This window comes from Pseudophryne corroboree, chromosome 9 (genome assembly GCF_028390025.1).
Source record: "Pseudophryne corroboree isolate aPseCor3 chromosome 9, aPseCor3.hap2, whole genome shotgun sequence".
Lineage (NCBI taxonomy): Eukaryota > Metazoa > Chordata > Amphibia > Anura > Myobatrachidae > Pseudophryne > Pseudophryne corroboree.
Window position 1 is genome coordinate 326,791,695 of NC_086452.1, and position 13,974 is coordinate 326,805,668.

Consider the following 13,974-nt stretch of genomic DNA (forward strand, 5'->3'; position numbering starts at 1 on the left):
GTAGAGTCAGAAAGACTGACTCGCTGTTTATCCTGCATGCACCCAACAAGCTGGGTGCTCCTGCTTCTAAGCAGACAATTGCTCGTTGGATCTGTTGCACGATTCAACTTGCACATTCTGCGGCTGGACTGCCGCATCCTAAATCAGTAAAAGCCCATTCCACGAGGAAGGTGGGCTCTTCTTGGGCGGCTGCCCGAGGGGTCTCGGCTTTACAACTTTGCCGAGCTGCTACCTGGTCGGGATCAAACACATTTGCAAAATTCTACAAGTTTGATACCCTGGCTGAGGAGGACCTTGAGTTTGCTCATTCGGTGCTGCAGAGTCATCCGCACTCTCCCGCCCGTTTGGGAGCTTTGGTATAATCCCCATGGTCCTTACTTACGGAGTACCCAGCATCCACTAGGACGTCAGAGAAAATAAGATTTTACTCACCGGTAAATCTATTTATCGTAGTCCGTAGTGGATGCTGGGAGCCCGTCCCAAGTGCGGATTGTCTGCAATACTTGTATATAGTTATTGCTTAACTAAAGGGTTATTGTTATGAGCCATCTGTTCAGTGAGGCTCGGTTGTTATTCATACTGTTGACTGGGTATAGTTATCACGAGTTGTACGGTGTGGCTGGTATGAGTCTTACCCTGGATTCCAAATCCTTTCCTTGTAGTGTCAGCTCTTCCGGGCACAGTTTCCCTAACTGAGGTCTGGAGGAGGGGCATAGAGGGAGGAGCCAGTGCACACCAGATATAGTACCTAATCTTTCTTTAAAGAGTGCCCAATCTCCTGCGGAGCCCGTCTATTTCCCATGGTCCTTACGGAGTACCCAGCATCCACTACGGACTACGAGAAATAGATTTACCGGTGAGTAAAATATTATTTTTAGTGGCCTGTGCCAGAAAGTGAATTGGTGCCTCCCCCCCCCCCCCCTCCCTTCCTACATCGAAATCAGGGCAGCAAAAATGTAGAGGCAAGTCTTCATGGGAAAGGGGCGTGACCGCATAAGAGTACCAATTCACATTACACCACACACTTAATGTTAGTTATTTGCATTACATCACACAGTAGTGCCACTTATACATTGCACCAGGTAGATGTCATGAACCCTCCAATCAACTTCTCCACAGTGGCATTAATGTCATAGCTATCCATCTCATAAACTGGGCAAACACAACTGCTGCCCACCTCATACCCTGGACACACACACAGCATCTGCCCACCTCATACCCTGGGCACACACTCAGCAGCTGCCCACCTCATACCCTGGGCACACACTCAGCAGCTGCCCACCTCATACCCTGGGCACACTCAGCAACTGCCCATCTCATACCCAGGGCACACACTCAGCAGCTGCTCATCTCATAACCTGGGCACACACTCAGCAACTGCCCATCTCATACCCTGGGCACACACTCAGCAGCTGCCCATCTCATAACCTGGGCACACAGCAGCTGCTCATCTTTTAACCTGGGCACACACTTGGCAACTGCCCATCTCATAACATGGGCACACACTCAGCAGCTGCCCATCTCATACCCTGGGCATACACTCAGCAGCTGCCCATCTCATACCCCGGGCACACACTCAGTAGCTGCCCATCTCATACCCCGGGCACACACTCAGTAGCTGCCCATCTCATTCCCTGGGCACACAGCAGCTGCTCATCTCATAACCTGGGCGCACACAGCAGCTGCTCATCTTATAACATGGGCACACACTCAGCAGCTGCTCATATCATAACATGGGCACACACTCAGCAGCTGCTCATATCATAACATGGGCACACACTCAGTAGCTGCCCATCTCATTCCCTGGGCACACAGCAGCTGCTCATCTCATAACCTGGGCACACACTCAGCAGCTGCTCATATCATAACATGGGCACACACTCAGCAGCTGCTCATATCATAACATGGGCACACACTCAGTAGCTGCCCATCTCATTCCCTGGGCACACAGCAGCTGCTCATCTCATAACCTGGGCACACACTCAGCAGCTGCTCATCTTATAACATGGGCACACACTCAGCAGCTGCCCATATCATGACATGGGTACACAGTCAGCAGCTGCCCAACTCATACCCGGGGCACACACTCTGCAGCTGCCCATCTCATAATCCTCCACCTCTTATACCCCGGGCAGTGGCGTCACAAGGCGGGTGCGGGTGGTGCGGACCGCACCCGGGTGTGACACCAAATGTCAGCTCCTCCGCAGTGACAGGAGCCAGGTGCTGCAGTGTGAAGTTCCGCTACAGCACCCGGCTCCTGTCATAGCAGAGGAGCCGACAGCACACTGAGACCGTCTCTGGGGGAAGCCCAGCATCTCCGGAGATGCTGGGCACGCCCCCAGAGTGACGATCCCGGTATCCCCGCGAAGCCACGCCCCCTTTTTGCCGCGATCGCGGCAGTACATCAGGGGTGCGCACCGGGTGTCACCACACCTGTTGACGCCTCTGACCCCGGGCACACATTGAGCCTCTCCCCTTACAATCCGGGCACACACGCATGTAACTGGCCCCCTCCACTTACACCCTGGCACAGTGCGAGCCCCTCCTCACTTGTAGAGCCCATATGCAGGCACAAATACAGCAGGCAGCAAGTGGTCACAGTACACAGCAGCGCATAGACCGGGATATGGTGTGAGATATAGACTGCACACACACCAGCCGGCGCTTAGTAGTGCTGACCGGAGCGGCGGGGGCACTGACCTATGTAGAGGCGGGGCGCTCAGTACATGAGTGCGGGAACGACCCGAGAGCGCCAAAGCAGAGGGATCCAGCAACAGCAGCTCTCGGTCTGCCGCGTCCATTAGTGACGAATCGGCGCCTCCGTGGTGCTCAACTCCTCCCCCCACAGTCGAAGCTATCAATCGCTCATTTAACAGATTGTAATTGGCTGCAGCGGAGTGCGTCCCCAGGGACCCTCCCATTTTAGAGAAGTGAGTCCCCTGCCCTCAAAACTGGGTAAAATACGCGCTATAGCGCGTTTTTGCGATCACTGCAGGGTTTTCAATGTGTTTAATTTCACAGATCAATTGGGACTTTAGATTGCTAGTGTATGGGTAACAATCAGCAGATCTGTTTAACTGATCTGCAAATCATTGAAAACTACCTAATGTATGTGCAAAGTCAGATGGATTGGGGAAACAATGGGGGTAATTCCAAGTTGATCGCAGCAGGAAATTTTTTAGCAGTTGGGCAAAACCATGTGCACTGCAGGGAAGGCAGATATAACATGTTTAGAGAGAGATAGATTTGGGTGTGGTGTGTTCAATCTGCAATCTAAATTGCAGTGTAAAAATAAAGCAGCCAGTATTTACCCTGCACAGAAACAAAATAACCCACCCAAATCTAACTCTCTCTGCAAATGTTATATCTGCACCCCCTGCAGTGCACATGGTTTTGCCCAACTGCTAAAAAATTTCCTGCTGCGATCAACTTGAAATTACCCCCAATATATCTGGGGTGGGGGAATCACAGGATCTGTGAAACAATAAAATGTGATTTGCTGATGTATGGGCACTTTACTACACAGGGTCTCAAACTCTGTCTCCAGGACCCCACACAGTGCATGTTTTCCAGGGGTGTAGTATGGTATGCCGGCGGCTGGTCTCCCGGCGACAAGCATACCGGCGCCGGGAGCCCGACCGCTGGCATACCGACAGTGTGGCGAGCGCAAATGACCCCCGTGCGGGCACGGTGGCGCGGGTATTCTCCCTCCAGGGGGGTCGTGGACCCCACGAGGGAGAAAAAGTGTCGGTATGCCGGCTGTCGGGATTCCGGCGCCGGTATACTGTGCGCCAGGATCCCGACAGTCGGCATACTGAAGACCACCCGTTTTCCAGGTCTCACAGAATCACCAGTGAATTAGCTCCACCTGTGGATCATTTGGTCAGTGAGTAATGAATGCACCTGCTAGGTTTCCTGGAAAATGTAAACTGTGTGGGGTCCTGAGGGCTGAGTTTGAGAACCACTGACCTAATATACGCCTGTTGCTTCATTCCGATGAGAAAAAATAAGAATTTACTCACCGGTAATTCTATTTCTCGTAGTCCGTAGTGGATGCTGGGAACTCCGTAAGGACCATGGGGAATAGACGGGCTCCGCAGGAGACTGGGCACTCTAAAGAAAAGATTAGGTACTATCTGGTGTGCACTGGCTCCTCCCTCTATGCCCCTCCTCCAGACCTCAGTTAGGGAAACTGTGCCCGGAAGAGCTGACATTACAAGGAAAGGATTTTTGGAATCCGGGGTAAGACTCATACCAGCCACACCAATCACACCGTACAACTTGTGATAACCTTACCCAGTTAACAGTATGAACAACAACTGAGCCTCACTCAACGGATGGCTCATAACAATAACCCTTATTTAAGCAATAACTATATACACGTATTGCAGAAAGTCCGCACTTGGGACGGGCGCCCAGCATCCACTACGGACTACGAGAAATAGAATTACCGGTGAGTAAATTCTTATTTTCTCTGACGTCCTAGTGGATGCTGGGAACTCCGTAAGGACCATGGGGATTATACCAAAGCTCCCAAACGGGCGGGAGAGTGCGGATGACTCCGCGGCACCGAATGAGCAAACACAAGGTCCTCCTCAGCCAGGGTATCAAACTTGTAGAACTTTGCAAAGGTGTTTGAACCCGACCAAGTAGCCGCTCGGCAAAGCTGTAAAGCCGAGACCCCTCGGGCAGCCACCCAAGAAGAGCCCACCTTCCTTGTGGAATGGGCTTTTACTGATTTTGGATGCGGCAATCCAGCCGCAGAATGAGCCAGCTGAATCGTGCTACAGATCCAGCGAGCAATAGTTTGCTTTGAAGCAGGAGCACCCAGCTTGTTGGGTGCATGCAGGATAAACAGCGAGTCAGTCTTCCTGACTCCAGCCGTTCTGGAAACATATATTTTCAAAGCCCTTACTACGTCCAGCAACTTGGAGTCCTCCAAGTCCCGAGTAGCCGCAGGCACCACAATAGGTTGGTTCAAATGAAACGATGACACCACCTTTGGGAGAAATTGGGGACGAGTCCTCAATTCTGCCCTGTCCATATGGAAGATCAGATATGGGCTTTTACATGACAAAGCCGCCAATTCCGACACACGCCTAGCCGATGCGAAGGCCAACAGCATGACCACTTTCCACGTGAGATACTTTAGTTCCACGGTCTTAAGTGGCTCAAACCAGTGGGATTTCAGGAAATCCAACACAACGTTAAGATCCCAGGGTGCCACTGGTGGCACAAAAGGGGGCTGAATATGCAGCACTCCCTTAACAAACGTCTGAACCTCAGGCAGTGACGCCAGTTCTTTTTGAAAGAAAATGGATAGGGCCGAAATTTGGACCTTTATGGACCCCAATTTTAGGCCCATAGTCATCCCTGACTGTAGGAAGTGCAGGAATCGACCCAGCTGGAATTCCTCTGTAGGGGCCGTCCTGGCCTCACACCAAGCAACATATTTTCGCCATATGCGGTGATAATGCTTTGCTGTCATGTCCTTCCTAGCCTTTATCAGCGTAGGAATAACTTCATCCGGAATGCCTTCTTCCGCTAGGATCCGGCGTTCAACCGCCATGCCGTCAAACGCAGCTGCGGTAAGTCTTGGAACAGACAGGGCCCTTGTTGCAGCAGGTCCTGTCTGAGAGGCAGAGGCCATGGGTCCTCTGTGCGCATTTCTTGCAGTTCCGGGTACCAAGTCCTTCTTGGCCAATCCGGAACAATGAGTATTGTTCTTACTCCTCTCTTTCTTACTATTCTCAGTACCTTGGGTATGAGAGGAAGAGGAGGGAACGCATATACCGACTGGTACACCCACGGTGTCACTAGGGCGTCCACAGCTATCGCCTGAGGGTCCCTTGACTTGGCGCAATATCTTTTTAGCTTTTTGTTGAGGCGGGACGCCATCATGTCCACCTGTGGCAGTGCCCATCGCTTTGCAATCTGTGTGAAAACTTCTTGATGAAGTCCCCACTCTCCCGGGTGGAGGTCGTGTCTGCTGAGGAAGTCTGCTTCCCAGTTGTCCACTCCCGGAATTAACACTGCTGACAGTGCTTGCACGTGATTCTCTGCCCACCGAAGAATCTTTGTGGCTTCCGCCATTGCCATCCTGCTTCTTGTGCTGCCCTGGCGGTTTACATGGGCGACCGCCGTGATGTTGTCTGACTGAATCAGCACTGGCCGGTTTCGAAGCAGGGGCTCTGCTTGACTCAGGGCGTTGTAAATGGCCCTTAGTTCCAGTATATTTATGTGTAGAGAAGTCTCCAGACTTGACCAAAGCCCTTGGAAGTTTCTTCCCTGAGTGACTGCCCCCCATCCTCGGAGGCTTGCATCCGTGGTCACCAGGACCCAGTCCTGTATGCCGAACCTGCGGCCCTCGAGAAGGTGAGCACTCTGCAGCCACCACAGAAGAGACACCCTGGCCCTTGGGGACAGGGTGATCAGCCGATGCATCTGAAGATGCGATCCGGACCACTTGTCCAACAGATCCCACTGAAAGATCCTTGCATGGAACCTGCCGAAGGGAATGGCTTCGTATGAAGCCACCATCTTTCCCAGGACTCGCGTGCAGTGATGCACCGATACCTGTTTTGGTTTCAGGAGGTCCCTGACCAGAGATGCTAATTCCTGGGCCTTCTCCACCGGGAGAAACACCTTCTTCTGTTCTGTGTCCAGAATCATGCCCAGGAAAAGCAGACGCGTCGTAGGAATCAGCTGCGACTTTGGAACATTCAGAATCCAGCCGTGCTGTTGCAACACTTCCTGAGAGAGTGCTACGCTGTTCAACAACTGCTCTCTGGACCTCGCCTTTATGAGGAGATCATCCAAGTACGGGATAACTATAACTCCCTTCTTCAGAAGGAGTATCATCATTTCGGCCATTACCTTGGTAAATATCCTCGGTGCCGTGGACAGGCCAAACGGCAACGTCTGGAACTGGTAATGACAGTCCTGTACCACAAACCTGAGGTACTCCTGGTGAAGTGGGTAAACGGGGACATGCAAGTAAGCATCCTTGATGTGCAGCGACACCATAAAATCCCCCTCTTCCAGGCTTGCAATAACCGCTCTGAGCGATTCCATTTTGAACTTGAATTTCTTTATATGTGTTCAAGGATTTTAAATTCAGAATGGGTCTCACCGAACCGTCCGGTTTCGGTACCACAAACATTGTGGAATAGTAACCCCTTCCCTGTTGAAGGAGGGGGACCCTGATAATCACTTGATGGAGGTACAGCTTGTGAATTGCCGCCAGTACTACCTCCCTTTCCATGGGGGAAGCTGGCAAGGCTGATTTGAGGTAACGGCGGGGGGGAGTCGCTTCGAATTCCAGCTTGTATCCCTGAGATACAATTTTTACAGCCCAGAGATCCAACTGTGAGCGAACCCACTGGTTGCTGAAGTTTCGGAGACGCGCCCCCACCGCACCTGGCTCCGCATGTGGAGCCCCAACGTCATGCGGTGGACTTAGTGGAAGCAGGGGAGGACTTTTGTTCCTGGGAACTGGCTGCATGGTGCAGCTTCTTACCTCTACCCCTGCCTCTGGCAAGAAAGGATGCGCCCCTGACCCTCTTGCCTTTCTGAGAACGAAAGGACTGCATTTGATAATACGGTGCTTTCTTAGGCTGTGAGGAAACCTGAGGCAAGAAAGTCGACTTTCCAGCTGTTGCTGTGGACACGAGGTCCGATAAACCGTCCCCAAACAATTCCTCACCCTTATAAGGCAAAACCTCCATGTGTTTTTTAGAATCAGCATCTCCTGTCCATTGCCGAGTCCATAAGACCATCCTGGCAGAAATGGACATAGCATTAATTCTAGAGCCCAGCAGGCAAATGTCCCTCTGAGCATCCCGCATATATAAGACAACGTCTTTTATATGGCCCAGGGTTAGCAAAACAGTATCCCTGTCGAGGGAATCTATGTCGTCTGACAGAGTATCTGTCCATGCTGCTACAGCACTACACATCCAGGCTGAAGCAATAGCAGGTCTCAGTAGAGTACCAGAGTGTGTATACACTGACTTCAGGATAGCTTCCTGCTTTCTATCCGCAGGCTCCTTTAGGGCGGCCGTATCCTGAGACGGCAGGGCCACCTTTTTAGATAAGTGTGTCAGCGCCTTGTCCACCCTAGGGGATGTTTCCCAACGTAACCTGTCCGTTGGCGGGAAAGGGTACGCCATCAGTAACCTCTTAGAAATCACTAGTTTCTTATCAGGGGAACTCCACGCTTCTTCACATAATTCATTTAATTCATCAGATGGGGGAAAAGTCACTGGCTGCTTTTTCTCCCCAAACATATAAACCCTCTTGGTATTAACAGGGTTAATCTCAGAAATGTGTAATACATCCAGAGCCGGCCTTAGGCATAGGCAAACTAGGCAAATGCCTAGGGCATTTGGTATGCTTAGGGGCACCAGCAGCTTCTGCTGATTAAAATGATATGCGGCATGCCTATATTCTGTGTGTGACTGCGGCTGTATCTGCATACGAAATGCTACGTTGCAGTGTATTCCTGGAATTCACTGTAATGTAGCATTTCATATGCAGATACAGCCACAGTCGCACACAGAATATAGGCATGCCGCATATCATTTTAATCAGCAGAAGCTGCTTGTGTATCCTAGCCACATAGTAATGCAAATATTATGATGACTTTTCATAAACAAAAGGCACCCGACATTTGCAGAGCTGCCAGCTGACTCATGCCAGGCACAGAACTAGCGGTGGTGTTAGGGGGCACCAGCCAAAATCTTGCCTAGGGCATCATATTGGTTAGGGCCGGCTCTGCATACATCTTTCATTGCAATAATCATGTATCGGATGGCCTTGGTCATTTTAGACTGTAAATGTGCCTCATCATCGTCGACACTTGAGTCGGACTCCGTGTCGACATCTGTGTCAACCATCTGAGATAGAGGGCGTTTATGAGCCCCATACGGTTTCTGAGTCGCCTGGGCAGGCGCGGGCTGAGACCCCGGCTGTCCCAAGGCTGCAGCGTCATCAAACCTATTATGTAAGGAGCTTACATTGTCGTTTAAGACCTTCCACATATCCATCCAATCAGGTGTCGGCCCCGACGGGGGCGACACCACACTTATCTGCCCTTGCTCCGCCTCCACGTAACCCTCCTCATCAAACATGTCGACACAGCCGTACCGACACACCGCACACACACAGGGAATGCTCAGACTGAGGACAGGACCCCACAAAGTCCTTTGGGGAGACAGAGAGAGAGTATGCCAGCACACACCACAGCGCTATATAACACAGGGATTTTCACTTATAATAAGTGATTACCCAATAGCTGCCTTATATGTTTTATTTGCGCCTAAATTTATGTGCCCCCCCCTCTCTTTTTTTACCCTTCTTGTACCTGGATACTGCAGGGGAGAGCCTGGGGAGCTGCTTCCAGTGGAGCTGTGAAGAGAAAATGGCGCTGGTGTGCTGAGGAAGAAGGCCCCGCCCCCTCAGTGGCGGGCTTCTGTCCCGCTTTCTGTGTAAAAAAATGGCGGGGGTTTTTACATATATACAGTTCCAGACTGTATATTTGTATTTATATTGCCAAAAGGTACTTCAATTGCTGCCCAGGGCGCCCCCCCCCCCCCCAGCGCCCTGCACCCTACAGTGACCGGAGTGTGTAAGTGTGCTGGGAGCAATGGCGCACAGCTGCGGTGCTGTGCGCTACCTTAAATGAAGACAGGAGTCTTCTGCCGCCGATTTCGCCGTCTTCAAGCTTCTGTTCTTCTGGCTTTGCGAGGGGGAGGGCGGCGCGGCTCCGGGAACGGACGATCGAGGACAGGTGCCTGTGTTCGAACCCTCTGGAGCTAATGGTGTCCAGTAGCCTAAGAAGCACAAGCTAGCTGCAAGCAGGTAGGTTTGCTTCTCTCCCCTTAGTCCCACGTAGCAGTGAGTCTGTTGCCAGCAGAAGCTCACTGAAAATAAAAAACCTAATAAATACTTTCTTTACTAGTAAGCTCAGGAGAGCCCACTAGGAGCACCCAGCTCTGGCCGGGCACAGATTCTAACTGAGGTCTGGAGAAGGGGCATAGAGGGAGGAGCCAGTGCACACCAGATAGTACCTAATCTTTTCTTTAGAGTGCCCAGTCTCCTGCGGAGCCCGTCTATTCCCCATGGTCCTTACGGAGTTCCCAGCATCCACTAGGACGTCAGAGAAACAACTTTCCAGTCTTGAGGAAAATTATAGTGTTAAATAACAAAACGTTAGTTTACTAGTGCAGCTGTCCACTGGAAGAAGCCATCTTTAGGTAGGCAGATGCTATATTAGACTAAAGCAAAATGTAACAATATGGGCCTCTTCATGATCAAGTATTTGTCACACTGTTCTGTAGTAAATTGCAATATTTTTATAAATATGGACACGTTCAATGAGGTGCTGTGTTCCTATTACAAGGCTCATGCATTTTTGATACGTGAAGTTATTGATGAAAATCAGAAAGGAAATAGACTCCACAAAATACCTTCCTGTTTCGAAATAACTAGGCTGTAAAATAGATTGAACATTCACCTACTAGTTACCAGACAGTCAGAAATGACGGCACAACTTAGGGGTATATTCAATAACTGTCGGAAGCTGCCGTTTGTCGGAAAGACGGCAGCTTCCGACAGTTTTAGGTCGGAAGGGATTCCGACCTATTCATTACGGCCCTATTTTTTCCGACAGCGTGCTTTGTCGGAAACTGGGACAAACCCGACAGGTTTTAGCCCCGTTTCCGACAATCTCAATCCGACTTTAAAAAAAGTCGGATTGAGATGTGTGATCTGAGAGAAGGAGACGGGGGAGCAGCGGGGAGAGCCCGCTCCCCCCTCACCCCCTCTGCCGCTGACCGCTCCCCTCTACCCCCGGCGCCGCTGACAGCTCCCTCTGCCGCTACTGTCGGCGCACCCGCAGCGCTGACAGCAGCAGGACACTGGAGCGGCCAAATCTGACAGTCGGATTTGGCCGCTCTTTTGAATAGGGGTTGTCGGGTCCATTCCGACAACTGCATGTCGGAATGGACCCGACTTTTATTGAATATACCCCTTAATGTCAGCGGCGGTGGATGTGCACGCCCAAACAGAGCAACACTTAAATTCCTCTGTTGGGTGCCTTCTAGTGGCCACTGGTTTGCAAAACACTTGAAAACACCCACCCAAATAGGTGAGGAGCAGTGTTAATCTTTTATTATATAGAACTAGTTAAAAGCCCATCAAAATGACAGACACCAGGGCCGGATTATACACTGCTCAAAAAAATAAAGGGAACACTAAAATAACACATCCTAGATCTGAATGAATGAAATATTCTTATTAAATACTTTGTTCTTTACATAGTTGAATGTGCTGACAACAAAACCACACAAAAATTATCAATGGAAATCAAATTTATTAACCCATGGAGGTCTGGATTTGGAGTCACACTCAAAATTAAAGTGGAAAAACACACTACAGACTGATCCAACTTTGATGTAATGTCCTTAAAACAAGTCAAAATGAGGCTCAGTAGTGTGTGTGGCCTCCACGTGCCTGTATGACCTCCCTACAACGCCTGGGCATGCTCCTGATGAGGTGGCGGATGGTCTCCTGAGGGATCTCCTCCCAGACCTGGACTAAAGCATCCGCCAACTCCTGGACAGTCTGTGGTGGATGGAGCGAGACAGTCTGTTGGTGGATGGAGCGAGACATGATGTCCCATGATGTCCCAGATGTGCTCAATTGGATTCAGGTCTGGGGAACGGGCGGGCCAGTCCATAGCATCAATGCCTTCATCTTGCAGGAACTGCTGACACACTCCAGCCACATGAGGTCTAGCAGTGTCTTGCATTAGGAGGAACCCAGGGCCAACCGCACCAGCATATGGTCTCACAAGGGGTCTGAGGATCTCATCTCGGTACCTAATGGCAGTCAGGCTACCTCTGGCGAGCACATGGAGGGCTGTGCGGCCCCCGAAAGAAATGCCACCCCACACCATTACTGACCCACTGCCAAACCAGTCATGCTAGAGGATGTTGTAGGCAGCAGAGCGTTCTCCTTGGCGTCTCCAGACTCTGTCACGTCTGTCACATGTGCTCAGTGAGAACCTGCTTTCATCTGTGAAGAGCACAGGGTGCCAGTGGCGAATTTGCCAATCTTGGTGTTCTCTGGCAAATGGCAAACGTCCTGCACGGTGTTGGGCTGTAAGCACAATCCCCACCTGTGGACATCAGGCCCTCATAAGACCCTCATGGAGTCTGTTTCTGATCGTTTGAGTAGACACATGCACATTTGTGGCTTGCTGGAGGTCATTTTGCAGGGCTCTGGCAGTGCTCCTCCTGTTCCTCCTTGCACAAAGGCAGAGTTAGCGGTCCTGCTGCTGGGTTGTTGCCCTCCTACGGCCTCCTCCACGTCTCCTGATGTACTGGCCTGTCTCCTGGTAGCGCCTCCATGCTCTGGACACTACGCTGATAGACACAGCAAACCTTCTTGCCACAGCTCGCATTGATGTGCCATCCCGGATGAGCTGCACTACCTGAGCCACTTGTGTGGGTTGTAGACTCTGTCTCATGCTACCACTAGAGTGAAAGCACCGCCAGCTTTCAAAAGTGACCAAAACATCAGCCAGAAAGCATAGGAGCTGGGAAGTGGTCTGTGGTCACCACCTGCAGAACAACTCCTTTATTGGGGGTGTCTTGCAAATTGCCTATAATTTCCACCTGTTGTCTATTCCATTTGCACAACAACATGTGAAATTGATTGTCAATCAGTGTTGCTTCCTAAGTGGACAGTTTGATTTCATAGAAGTGTGATTGACTTGGAGTTACATTGTGTTGTTTAAGTGTTCCCTTTATTTTTTTGAGCAGTGTATTAGGAGGGCGGTCGCTACTCACACAGGAGTTGCCAGGTGTTTGGAAGTTCTGTCACTGGCTAGTACCAGTGTTAGATTTACATGCAATATATGAGCCCAAGGGTTCATGTGGGCATTACACACAGGTGCAGCAGTAAATACCGCTAGAAATTTGGTGAGTTTTGATCAGAGATGTGCGGAAAAGCTAGGCAGGGTAGACACTGCTTTACCTGTCAGACTTGACTCCAGAGTTTTGACTATAAAACTTATTAGACTAATGCAAAGCAGATAGTTTTATATATTCTTTGTATTTTTCATATACTTTATATAGTCAAAACTGGTGTATACGTTGGTATGACAGGAATGGCTCTGCCTCACTGCACGTCGCTGGTGTGTGTAGTGTTAACCTTTTATAAATATAGATGCTGTATATTTGTAATGGGCAGGCTATAAGGATGCGGCACTATATATACCAGTACTGTCAGGCACATATAAGCTCACCAGCCCCCGCACAGCTCCCCGTCAGTCTGGGGGTAGAGGACACCCGTAGCCACCGGAAGCTGTCCGGAGGAGTCTGGGCATGGCACGCAGTATATGTAAAGCAGCTGAGCCGGTTTTCTGCATATCATCTGCAGCCCCAGCACCGACCTCTCCTCTCGGACGCCGCACTGCTCGCCCGACGCAGGGTCTCACCTCTTCCTGCTAGTCTGATTCACCTCGTGGTAAGTGGCCACACGTGCTTCCTCTCTGAGTGCTGCGGGACCGTCTGGTGGTTTCTGCATCAGTTTCCTGGTTACTTCTACTAGTTGATGAGTCCCGTGATTGCAAGTAACCTGGGGTTGCAGCATAGTATATGGAGGACGGGGTGCAGAACATGCAATTTATGGAGGAGGGGGTGCCCTGTATATAGGGGGCACTATATGGAGGGGATTGGGGTGCAATGTGTATATAGGGGCAGTATATGGTGGGGGGTGCAGAATAAGGATGAGGGTGCAGTATATGGTGGGGGTGCAGTGTACATAGGGAGTGTATGTGTGCATGTGTCCATGTCACAAAGAGACTTGGAACAAAGATATCTGCATCTCTCCACTGTCTCTGTCCCTACCACTCCAGTCCCTTTCTAACCCAACCTCTTCCCCCACATGCCCTGTCTGCTCTTACCC